The sequence below is a fragment of the Budorcas taxicolor genome, chromosome 1 (genome assembly GCF_023091745.1).
Source record: "Budorcas taxicolor isolate Tak-1 chromosome 1, Takin1.1, whole genome shotgun sequence".
In the NCBI taxonomy this organism is placed as follows: domain Eukaryota; kingdom Metazoa; phylum Chordata; class Mammalia; order Artiodactyla; family Bovidae; genus Budorcas; species Budorcas taxicolor.
In genome coordinates this window covers 174,675,536-174,687,549 of record NC_068910.1, presented here as the reverse complement: position 1 = coordinate 174,687,549, position 12,014 = coordinate 174,675,536, and the positions used below count along the sequence as shown (strand labels likewise).

The 12,014-nt window shown below is 43.7% G+C and overlaps 1 long non-coding RNA gene across 2 annotated transcripts; it reads left to right on the top strand.

Moving 5' to 3' along the window:
• Positions 1–8,513: 8,513 nt before the first annotated feature.
• Positions 8,514–10,041, top strand: LOC128053886 (uncharacterized). 2 transcript variants are annotated; one of them, XR_008199972.1, is made up of 3 exons: positions 8,514–8,798; positions 9,125–9,214; positions 9,920–10,041. It is a non-coding gene; the product is annotated as an uncharacterized LOC128053886 (long non-coding RNA). The 2 variants fall into 2 exon arrangements; XR_008199971.1 differs by lacking the exon at positions 9,920–10,041 and adding an exon at positions 9,476–9,586.
• Positions 10,042–12,014: the final 1,973 nt, after the last annotated feature.

Here is a 12,014-nt window from a genome sequence, read left to right as displayed (position 1 = left end):
TGCTCTTCTTCCTTTGATGTATTTCTACTGTCTCATTATGTGCTTTCCATCCTCTCTCTTTTTTTTTTTCCCTATCTTCTGAATAGAGTTTCTTTTTTCTTTTCTTCTTTTTCTTATTCCCACTGCCACTTCCTACTGCTCATTTGGAAATAATTCTCTCTACAACTATTTTTAGGAATTACCCAAGGAAACTGCCTGCAACGCAGGAGATCCAGGTTTGATCCCTGGGTTGGGAAGATACCCTGGAGAAGGGAATGGCAGCCCACTTCAGTATTCTTGCCTAGAGAATACTATGGACAGAAGAGCCTGGTTGGCAACAGTCCACGTGGTCCCAAAGAGTCGGACACAACTGAGCAACTAACACATCCACACGTTAACACGTTTACATGGTCTCTTGATGCTTCACCCAAACAATATAAGTACCTTAAATATTATAACTACAATTTTCACCCCATTCCAATTTAAATTATATTTTGAACTTGAATTCTATCTAGTTTGTTTAACTTCACAAATTAGATATTACTATTATTGTTATGTGTGATCAATGTTTGTCAATTTCTTTGCTCACCATTTCTCCTTGCATCTCAGACCTTTCTCCATTTATCCTCATAATCTTTTGCATAAAGCACTTTTTCATTTCTAAAAGTTTCATTCAATTTTTTTTCAATCTGCTAGATTTGTCTTAAAAATTCTCTTATTCCTTTTTCACAAACTTTTCATTTCCTTAAACATACCAAACATCATTATTTTATATTGTATCTGATCATCTTTATAGTTCTGATTTTTCTGTCTATTGTTTCTGCTGATTCTCACTCACAGTGCTTTATTTTTGTGAGCATGTGTGGTGGCGGGAAGGGCAAAACATGCCTAAGTATGTTTTTATGTGAGCTTATGTTCCTTGGAACTTTATCTCTAGGGCTTCTTTGAGACCTGGGTTGAGACTGTGTTCTTTCATAAAAGATTTGCTTTGCTTTTCCCAGTTGATTACACAAACATTCTTGGAGCACTTTCATTAAAATTCTCTTCTTTCAATTTTTCAATTACAGGTGATATAAACTTCAACCAAGAAATCACATGAGGGCCAGGTTGCAGGTACAGATTCTCAAGTGAGACTTCCTCCTACTTCCCTCCAGCATAAAGATCAAATCAGATGTGTGACTATCTCCTGCATAGCCCATTTTTTTCCCCTCACCCTTCAAATTGAAGGTAAAAACCCTTTGAGATTCCAGCTCTATCTCCTATAAGACTTTCAATTTTGTGTTGGCCTGAGGCTTTAACTCCTATCAAACATTATCCAAAATGTTCATGGTTTCCTTCCAGGTTTTGGCAGAAGCACCGAAAGAACTCACTTTGGTTCTCTTCTCCCAAAGTCACTACTTCTGTTTTGCTTTTTTATTTCTTCAGATTCCTTACTTCTGTGCCATTTTGTTGATGCCTTTAAAAAGTACTTCCTTTGTTATTTTGTCTAGCATTCTGGTTGTTTTCATTGGGTAAATCTTTTAGCATATCTAGTTTAGCAAACTTAAGGCAATAAATACTCTGTGCAGATGGGGAGACATCATCCATGATGTAGCATATGTGCTGAACTGAAGGCTTCTATAAAGCACTGTGTCAGAAGAGCACAGAGGTCTGGGACCAAAGGACGGAAACACAAGTGGCCTTACTTACATTATTCCAGTGACCACCATTCTCTTTTTTTGTAATATAATAATTCAAAGCTAGAAATTTCCTCTAATCACCTGCTTCTGGGAAAAGCAAATCCATACAGTGCTTAATGAAGTAGAATATATCTTTCTGTATGGAAAAACCCCAGAACATATTTATTTTGATTTTTTGGTTATTTTCAGTCTGTAGGATATTAGAACAAACATTGCTCTTTAAAATTCTCCTAAAAAGAAATGCTGATTTTTAAGGAAAATTATCCATATTCTTAAACTTTATATTTTTTTCTCTTCATTCATTTATTCATTTGACATACATTAAGTTTTTTTGTGCCAATCATTATGTTGAGGTGGTAAATTAAAAACATCTGTACCAGATTGTTAATTTCTTGCATTAAATACTATAAAAACTTTTAGAGAAGATGAAAACCCTGCTTTTCTGGAGATAACAGCTCAGTGTTTGACCCAAAAGCATTGGTTACCTGGTTTCAAATTGCTTCTAAACAATTCTCCAACACATTTTGAATGAACCCCAGGAGCTCCAGTGACTATGTCATTAATAAACTGTTTAACTCATAATTATTTACAAATAAATGGATCAAAGAAATTTAAGAAATGGAGGACGTAAGTTACATATTGCCTGTTGAATCAGTTCCCCACTAGTTCATTCAGTATAGATTCATGGCTTCAGGAAAAGAATATAAAAAATACTTTTAATCAAAAAAGCCTAGATTAAAATGATGAAAATTTGACTCAGCATCCCTCACTTTTTAGGCATTTCCAAACTCTGTTTCACTTTCTGTTTCCATTGGCCATGGGCAAGCACCATCTCACTTCCTTTTGCCCCATGGCACACATAGAGAAGGCCTGCAAATGCTGTGTGTATTTTGGGTTGGTTGCAAGTGTTAGCAGAGCTCTCCTGCATACCCCCAAATAATCTGTGACTGTGTCACATGTATTTCTAATTCAAAGTAAATTTCAAGTTAGTCTTGTACACAAATACCCTTTGAAGTCATGAAAAAGTTAAAGAGTTGAAAGAGGCGGCGTCTAATTGGTCTCATTAGGCATTGAGATCAAACACTACATTTGTTATCAGAAGAATGAGGAATACTTTGACCTTTCTTTCTTTATATGGCAGTTAGGCAAGAAATGGACTGTATAAAGATTTTTTAAAAATCATACTCTGCTCTTTCCTGAGCTGGATCACTTTTATGTTGTGATATCAGTTTTTCTTACTTAGAATTACCCCTTAATCTCTTATCTCAATAACGTATTCACACATATTGAATCTCCTTCTGTAACTGGCATTGACTAGGCTCCATACCTCATACCTAAGTAACTACCTGGGGTATAGTTTAAGAAGACAACTCTAAACTGTCTGAATCTGCTGCTTCATCATGCCTGCGAGAAACTGACTCACCTTTATTAATCTACAAACAGTTTTAAAAGAATTAAAATCAGAGTTTATCAAGTTCATGTTACTATCTTTATGTATTGGCATTTGGGAAAGTCTCCAGTCATTGTTTTTCATTATCACTATGGCTTTTAAAGCCTTCAATACAGTCATTTTGGCAAATGAGTGAACGCCAGCAACTGCATGAAAACAATGGCTTCGCTTTGTAATGTAATGTGGGGAAAATATTTTTTAATTTTCTAACAGGTGCTGGGCTATGAGTCTGACTCATAAAGATAGTAATTATACCGCCTTTTAAAGTGAAGCAGCAGAGAGAGAACATACTAAAATTAATGAAGAGAGCAAGACTTGGGTTCATTTTCTCTATCTGGAGAATTCATGATCCTGAGAGGTTTTTAAAATGAATCATTGCTTTGTGAAGTATAGCTCAGGAGCAGATATTTGTCTTTGTGTCAAAAACAAGGACTTTTAGCAAATTGAATCTCGTCCTACCTTTAGATATTTCAAAAAAGATAAAATCTTGAGGGCTTTATAGTGTTGAGCAGGGATAAAGCCTTCTTACAGATTGGAACAAAATTCTTACCTTTCAACTGGCAGATAAAAATGCATTTCAGAACTGATTTTCACATAAACAGTGTTGTAATATTGCAGCAGCATGCAGTCAGGGTGGTTGGTAACTGTGTACACATGCTACATTATGTGAAAATGAAAGCTGATTGATTCTTGTGGTGCATGTCTTAGCGATAGCATGAATCAGAATGAGAAATGTTTTCTCATTTCTTAAGTGGTGAAAGTAAGGTGGGAGGAGGGGCCGGGGGAGGCTTGGTTGACAGTAGTACTAGTTGGTTGACAGAGGTAGTATGACAGACCAGCTGAAAACAAGGGGCAGAAAATGCAAGGTAGGTACACTTTAATTTGAATTCCAAAGGGCAAGTGTCTGACCTTGAATATTTGCTCCATGCCTTATTCAGAACCTATAGCTCACAGATATGGGCATAAAATAGTCCCAAGTCCAATTCATTTCAGTAGAAGATTGTGTTCTCTCTCTCTCTCATTTTTGGAATATGATATAAAACAATAAAAACAGATTGATGAAAAAGGACACTACTAGGAATTACTTTGCAAAGAAAAGTTCTGAAGACTACCTCCTAGTCACCCTAGCTCCTGGCATTCCTACATGTCCTCAAATCATCCTCAGCTTTCCACCAAAGCCCCGTTTTGAATGCTTTTTATTTGGCTGCCATAAACTGACGAGGTTGCAAGAGCAGAGTGCCTGCTTGTACACAGTGACATGTTGTACAGCTTTGCAGTCAGCCCTGTCTTGGGTCTGGTACTGAAGATTTGTTTTGAGGTTTCCTTGGGCACCGAATGGAAAACAAGCAAACAAACAAAAGCTACATGAAATTAGATCTTTCCATTGGTTGTGGAGAAGGGCGTGTTATCACAGATGTCTATCACCTAAGCAGGCTATCGTTTAAAGGGATAGGGGAGCAAGAACAGCATAAGCCTGAACTAACAGCCAGGAAAGTATCTGTGGGTAGAATGTGGATCAGTGAGTTCATTCCTTCTTTTCACTGACACCTACAACTACAGGGAGTATAAACAATAACTTACGATGTTATGGACAGAACTGTGTTCCCTCCACCCCTAAATAGAAGCCCCAATTTTTATTATGAAGGATTTGGAGATAGGGTCTCTAAAGAGGTAAATATAAGTAGGGTCATTAGGGTGGGACCCTAATTCAATAAGACTGTATTCTTATAAGAAAAGGCAAGGAAATGATTATCCTCCAATTAAAAAATAATTTTAAAAAAAAAAGAAAAGATGGGGACTTCCCTGATGATCCAATGGCTAAGAATCCACTTTCCAATGCAGGGCACATAGGTTCAAACCTGTTCGGGAAATTAAGAGCCCACATGCAGTGGGCCAACCAAGTCCACGTGCTACAGCTAGAGGGAGGACCATGCACTGCAACAAAGAGGCTGCCTGCCAAAACTAAGACTCGACACAGCCACAATAAATAAATACAATATTAAAAAAAGAGGCAGAGACCCCAGGAATGTGCATGCACAGGGGAAAGACCGCTCAAAGACACAATGAGAAGACTTGCCATCTGTAAGCCAAGGAGGGAGGCCTCAGGAGAAGCCAAACCTGCCGACACCTTGACCTTGGATTTCAGCCTCCAGAACTGTGAGAAGATAAGTTTCTCTGGTTGAAGCCACCCATTTGTTATGACAGCCTGAGCAGACTAAGATTTGAGACGGTGTACAGGTGTAATGCCATCCCATTGCCATGCTAGGCTGCAGCCAAGAAGCATGGAGACAGCCAGAACTCCGTGAGAGCTTGACACACACACACCAAATCTGGCTTCTCTGTGAATTCCCACCTCCCTTGTGCATTGTACTAACAGAAGAAGGAATGGAAGGACCACCAGCTAGATCCCATGTGCTGGACACTGTGCTCTGAGGATGCAAAAGTGACTCACAGGGTTGCTTCCCCTAAGGAAGTCATCATCTGGAGAAAGGCAAGATGAGTCAGTCCTCTGACACAGGTATAGAGAAGGGCTTTGGGAGACAAGAATGGCTAATTTTCATTTAGGATTTGGGATCATGCGAAGGACAGAAAGGATCATAAAGGCTTCACAAAGATGGAGTCTGAGGGGAACTGTTTTGGTCTCTACTGTGTTCTAACCACCTCATCTAGCGGCATAAGATGCTCACCATCTCCTCATGCTCAAGGAGTCCGTGGGCCAGGAGTTTAGATGAGACGCAATGTGGATAGCCTGTCTCTGCTCCGTACTATCTGGACCCTGTTGGCTCAGAGTGACTCGGGTGACAAGGGGCGGGCCAGAAGGTGGCTCTTCACTCACGTGCCTGGCACCTGGGATGAAGGACAGACTTAGCTGGAATGCTGGCCAGAGTGCCCCTAGATGTCCTCTCCAACATAGCAGCCTCAGGGTAGTTGAGCCCTTACACTGTGCTTTCAGGGTGTCAATAAATCAAGTGCCCTTAGTGAATGAGGCAGAAACTGGATGGCTTTTTATGACTTAGCATCAGAAGTTACAGAGCATCATTGCCACTATAGCATTGGTTGAAGCAGTCCTATTTAAAGGGAAGGAACACAGACCCCTACCTCTCTAAAGAAGGAGTGATCAAATATTTGTCACCATGTTTCAAAACAGCCGCATGGATCCTGAAGCATAAATAGGATTTCAGGGCTTCTCTGGTGGCTCAAGGTAAAGAATTTGCCTGCGCTGCAGAAGACCCAGGTTCCATCCCTGGGTCAGGAAGATCCCCTGGAGAAGGAAATGACAACCCACTCCAGTATTCTTGCCTGGATAATCTCATGAACAGAGGAGCCTGGTGGGCTACAGTCCATGGGGTCGCAAAGAGTCTGACATGACTAAGTGACTAACACTTTCACTTTCAAACTTCATGCACTGATGCTCTATTGCCTACAAAAAGTTTTTTCTGATTTTACATGAAATGCACATTCATTATTTACAAGAAATTAAAATCATAGAAAAATAGAAAGAAACTTCCTCATTACTTCTTTAAGCAAGTTATATGACTGGACCTGAGCTGGGAATTAGAGCTATAACTTTAAACAAAACATACCTCAGAGGGTTTCCTACTAAACCACAAAGGGATAACCACAAAGGGATAACCACTGCTAATATGTTGGTGTAATCCTTCCCAATTTGAATAAAACAAATTGAGATTATTCTGTACCTACAGTTTTGTGTCCTGGTTTTTTTTGTTTTGTTTTGTTTTGTCTTTTACATCTGGTACACAAGATAGTGTGAGAATTTTCCTCATAATATTAAATATTGCACAAAACTGTGATTTTTGAATGGGTGTGCCACATATCATCACATGAACAGACCATTTTTTATTTCCCTGCTGCTAAACACTGAAGTTATTTTTGAATTTTGGCTACTACAAAATAATATTGTAATAAATATTCTTACTCATCTTTCTGCTTCTCTGACAATTTTCTTAGGATAAAGGCCTCAATTAATTGACTTACTAGTTCAGAAAGAAATAATGTTTTAAAAGCCCTTGCTTATGGCTGTGCAATTTGCTTTACCAAAATACTGTACCAGTTTGCACTTCCCCAGCGGGTGTTTGAGGAGCATCAAGCAACAGAACACATGGGAAGCAAGTCTGTTCCCCAGGTACAGGGAGGAGAGATCTGGTCCAGTCTGAATCAAGCAGAATACTGAAAGAAACCAAATGGGGAGTCAGAAACCATAGTCAACTAGTAACCAGCATGGGCTTGGCAGCTAAAGAGATGGACACTGGGAGATGACCACTGCAGAGTCAAGGTAAATAAACACTTCCCTGACTTTGGCAACATTCTGAAACCAAGTGGTACCTAAGGGGTGCTCAGAAACCCAGGTTTATTGGGGTGTGAATTAGGGCTCCTTGTGTGGTAAGCAACAGAAACTAACCCTAGCTAATCTATGCCAAAAGGGAATTTACTGGAAAACAAACAAACAAACAAACAGCTAATTTCTGAATGGCAAGGAAACCAGGACAAAATGGACAGGAACTGAGGTGCTTCATGGGCAGGAAGCAGCACAGAGTCAAGCGTCTAAGATCTAGGATCCCTTCACCACTGTCTCCTGGGTCCACTGCTGTGGATAAGCAATGAGCTCGAATTGGATTCTTTTAATGACTTTGCTCCAATTTGGGGTTCCAGGGAAGGCAGATCTGACTGACCTCAAAAGATCTGAATGTCTGAACTTGGGCTCAGAACAGGCAGGCACCTCGACTAACAGCTTCCTGTAGGTGGGAGAAGTGATTCCCACTGGTGAATCAGGGCACAGCCAGCCCAAACCAAACACTATCCACCATACCATGTTACCCAGCAGGGGAAGTACACTAATGCTTTACCACCGTGAATCCCTGAGCCCAGCCTCCCCATCCTGCCACACCCCACCGAAGCAGTCTGTGGAAATGAAAAGAGGCCCAGGGACCATCAGGCTTTGATGAGAGATGAGTGAGAAATGCTAAATATGAGCCACAACATATGAGGCACTGTGCTGGAAGTCAGCGCAAACAACCAATTAACATAAATCCTGATTCAACTTGAACTGAGTTTTAACCTCTTCACCTCCCCACCTCTTCTTCATCTGAAACACCAGGCTTTAATTAAGAGCAACAGGGAGGGGTGAGAGGTGGAAGGGAGGCTCAAGAGGGAGGGGACATATGTATACCTATGGCTGATCCATGTTGATGCATGGCTGGGGAAACTAACATGATATTGTGATTATCCTTCAGTTAAAAATAAATAAATGAAAAAAAAGCAACCAGGGAGCAACTGGACTGGAAGGAATCTTGACAGGGGGCCAAGGCCAGCCCCACATGCCACCTTCTGCTTGGCTGAAGTCCCCTCCTCCGTCTGGTGAGCCAGTGCAGAAGAGAAGAGTCAAAAGATACTGTGGCCTGGCTTTGTTAGGGGAGATCGTGAACATGGATGAGGACATGGAGTAACTTTAGGAGGCTGGCTCTCCCCAGGAGCTCTCCCCCAAGGACAACATCTCCCAGCCTTGCCTTTCCCTGCCAGCTGCTGAGAGTTACTCCTCATCCCAGAGATGAGCAAGGTCATCAGCCCTGAAGGAGCATCTCGTACTTGGGAACACAAAGAAAAGACCAGATCCCTCCCCGCTCAGATACCTCATCATTCAGCCAGGCAGTGACAGGACGAAAAGAAGGCGGGTAAGTCTCAGGGACAGAAGCAAGGTGACAAAGATTCATTGTACTTGGATGGGGGACATGAAAAGTCACGGGGTCAGGGAGGTGTTCCTAGGATGGGACAGTGTCACAAAGGGTGCCCACTGGGACAGGAGGGTGGGCAGCAAACAGCAGCTCCACTCTTTCTGGACCAAGGGCAGCAGCCCTGGTCTCAGATCCCTGTTGCTGTTCTCATCAGGAGAATCTGTGCTGCTGAGGAAGACATTCTGATGAGCAGGGCTGTAACTGCTCCCTTGGGAAGTGGGTGTTGGGGCACAAGGAGGGGAGAAGAGCCCTACATTTTTTGCCAGGGTCAACTTGTGCCTTCAAGAGCACGTTCTAGAAAAAACTACAGGATCTACACATCAGCAAGGCTGCGGCACGATCCCAACACCTCCCTGGTAAGCCCTTCCAGCACCTCCAAGGGTGGGGAGATGGCTACTTGTTCCAGTCCCCCTGCTGAGCTGGGGTGGGTGGGCTTTCCATCAGGGACCAGGGTCAGAGCAGGATGAGGTGTCCGGAGGGGTTACAGTGGCCCTGGCACACACAGAACTTCAAAACCGTGTAAGGACATCAACATTCTGATTTTTCCCGTGATGAACGCGTCAATCTTTTTTTCTGAAACGTGAAATTATATCCATTTCCCCCCTCCCATTTTCCAGCGCTCTGTCTGCTTAGTGTGCTTTGGGTAACTAAGTGCTGGGTGTGGTCCCACGAGGCCCAACCAGAGGGACTTTGCTAACTGTGCGGAGGCAGCCTGGATGCATCACAGCAAGAATTAAGTCTAGACGTGCCGCGCTCCCTGCCTGGAACATATGAGTCACCGTTCCCGAGGAAGAGAGTGATGTCCTGGCCAGCTCTGTCCTCCCCCGGCTGCTCCCGGGGAGCCCCTCAGCCCCTTCTAGAGGGCAAGGCTGGGGGACTGAGAGTGGGCCAGGTGTCTGCAGGGCCATCCAGGGCAGACTGTCACCCCAGAACTGACTTGTGCCTGTAGCTTCCTTCTCCTCTGGGCCCCCTCAGTCCTGGTCAGAGGGTCCTCACATTCCAGGGTGTGGCCACCTCAACCTCACCCAAATCCCATGTTCACTTCGATACCTGTTTTGCAGATTTGTCCTTGGAAATTGTCCGTCAGCACCTGTGTATCAAAGCAGAAGCTGTAGCCCGTGTCGTTCTTGCCCTTGTTCCCACGTTGCTGCTGATGCAATGGGGCCTTGCTAAGTCCAACTGCATCTCTTGCCAGGATGTCAGGGTTTCTCTCGTGGTGTCAGAGAGGAGCGCATGGTATCAACAACCTGTTTGATGCTGCAAATCTTTGATTTTTCTCATCAGAGGGCCCCAGCTGGCTTCCCAAGTCTGAAAGCAGACGACAGAAATCAAAGGTGAGAACGGCCATGTGGTTACCAGCGTCGCAGCAGCTATGCTGAGAGGCTCTGCCCCAAACCTCAGGCCTGTCCTCAGCCAGGCCTGTTCTGGAGCCCCTACAACTCCACAGGCCCCCACCCCCTCCATCCCCTCCCTCTCTGGCCCCAGCAGGTAGATGACATGATGAGGAGGGAAGGGCAGAGAGCCAACACTTTGTACAACAGCTCTGGTTTCCACTGTCATCTCGAGATATGTGGAATGAAAGTCCCTGTACAGTCATGAATGCGTAATGCCTCAGTCACAGCCTCACAACCTTCCATGCCTCAGCGAGGGAAAAGCAATCCCACAGCTCCTTCGTGGCCACTGGGGCCTCACTCAGACCCAGCTCCTCAACATGACAGAGGGTCGTAGTTTCAAAAAAAAGCCAGGGTGGTGGTTTGTTTCAACACCGCTTGCCATGTTTGAGCAGATGCACTTCATCAAAGCTTCACTGGCCTGTGGGCTGCCTCCTGGCAGATGGACAGCCCGTGCCCCCGGAGGCCAGGCAGTGACCTGTGGGGGTTACCTCCCTGTGCACCGAAAATATCCCGATCATTTCTACACTCTGCAGTTCGTGCCAAAGTAGGTACATACCTTCCCTGAGTTTGTATGTGTTGATTAATTAAGCAGCGAGGGTTCCTCACAACCTGGTAAGATTTTAAAAAAAAAAAAAAAGGTCTTTCATTTCAGTTTTTTTGTTGTTATTTTTTGCCTTTTTAGTCTTCTTGGCATGAACCCAGGTACCTCTTGGTAGCTGTTGTGTTGTCTCCAAGACGACAACCTCCGCAAAAAAAATATCCGTATTTCACAAAGGATGGGCCTTACCCTGTTCTCTCTTTCTCCACCCCATTTAAGAAAATTCCAGAGTTTGGCTAGCACTGTGACAGCCTGTCAGAGAAAAAATATTTGGCCAGAAGCTATAAATAGCTACCTTCTGCTGATGTATTATAACAGTGATGGTTATAGCAGTGGGGAGCAGGTCTGGGTAAGATCCTCACTGGGCAAGGTGTCTGATACTTCCTCTCAGCCTCCTTCAGGAATCTCCCACATTAGTGGTTCGAAATTGGGGCCATTTCTGCCCCCAAGAAACACTGACAGTGTCTGCAGATATTTTTGGTTGTCACAACTGGGGAGGTGGGAGAGTGCTACTGGAATCTAGTGGGTAGAGGCCAGGGAGGCTCCTAAACATCCTACAACGCACAGGATAGCCCCCCACATCAAAAAATGACCCTTGTGCCAAGACAGAAATCATGATGGTATTTGCTAAGAGTTGGTGATGGACAGGGAAGCCTGATGCGCTGCAGTCCATGGGGTCACAAAGGTTGGACACGACTGAGCAACGGAACTAAACTGAAGTCACCCCCACTCTTATATGACATTCCAAGTACTCTGTGGCATATACAGACAAACTTAGGATGGAGGAAAAGTCACCCTTCTTCAATTCACTCAACGTCATTAAAATGTATCAAACATGTCTACCTGTGTAAGGGCCTGCAGACAGGATTGCGTCTTTGCCCTCCAGAGGTCTGATGCCAGCAGTGAAGCTGCCAGTGGTGGTGAGAGCCTCTCACATGAAGGGCTGGAAAACTGAGAGGGAGAGACAAACTCCCTGTGACCTGGAGGTCCTCTGAAAGGAGAATTCATACTGTAAACATGGACAAGGAAACCTCTGCCCTCAAAGTGGGAGGAGAAAGCGCTGAAGGCTTAGGAAGAACTGAGCAAAGACTGAGGCCTGCCTCGTGGCAGAAGACCTGAAGTCAAGCTGGGGGCTCTGGCATGGGCTGTGCAGAGCTTTGTGAC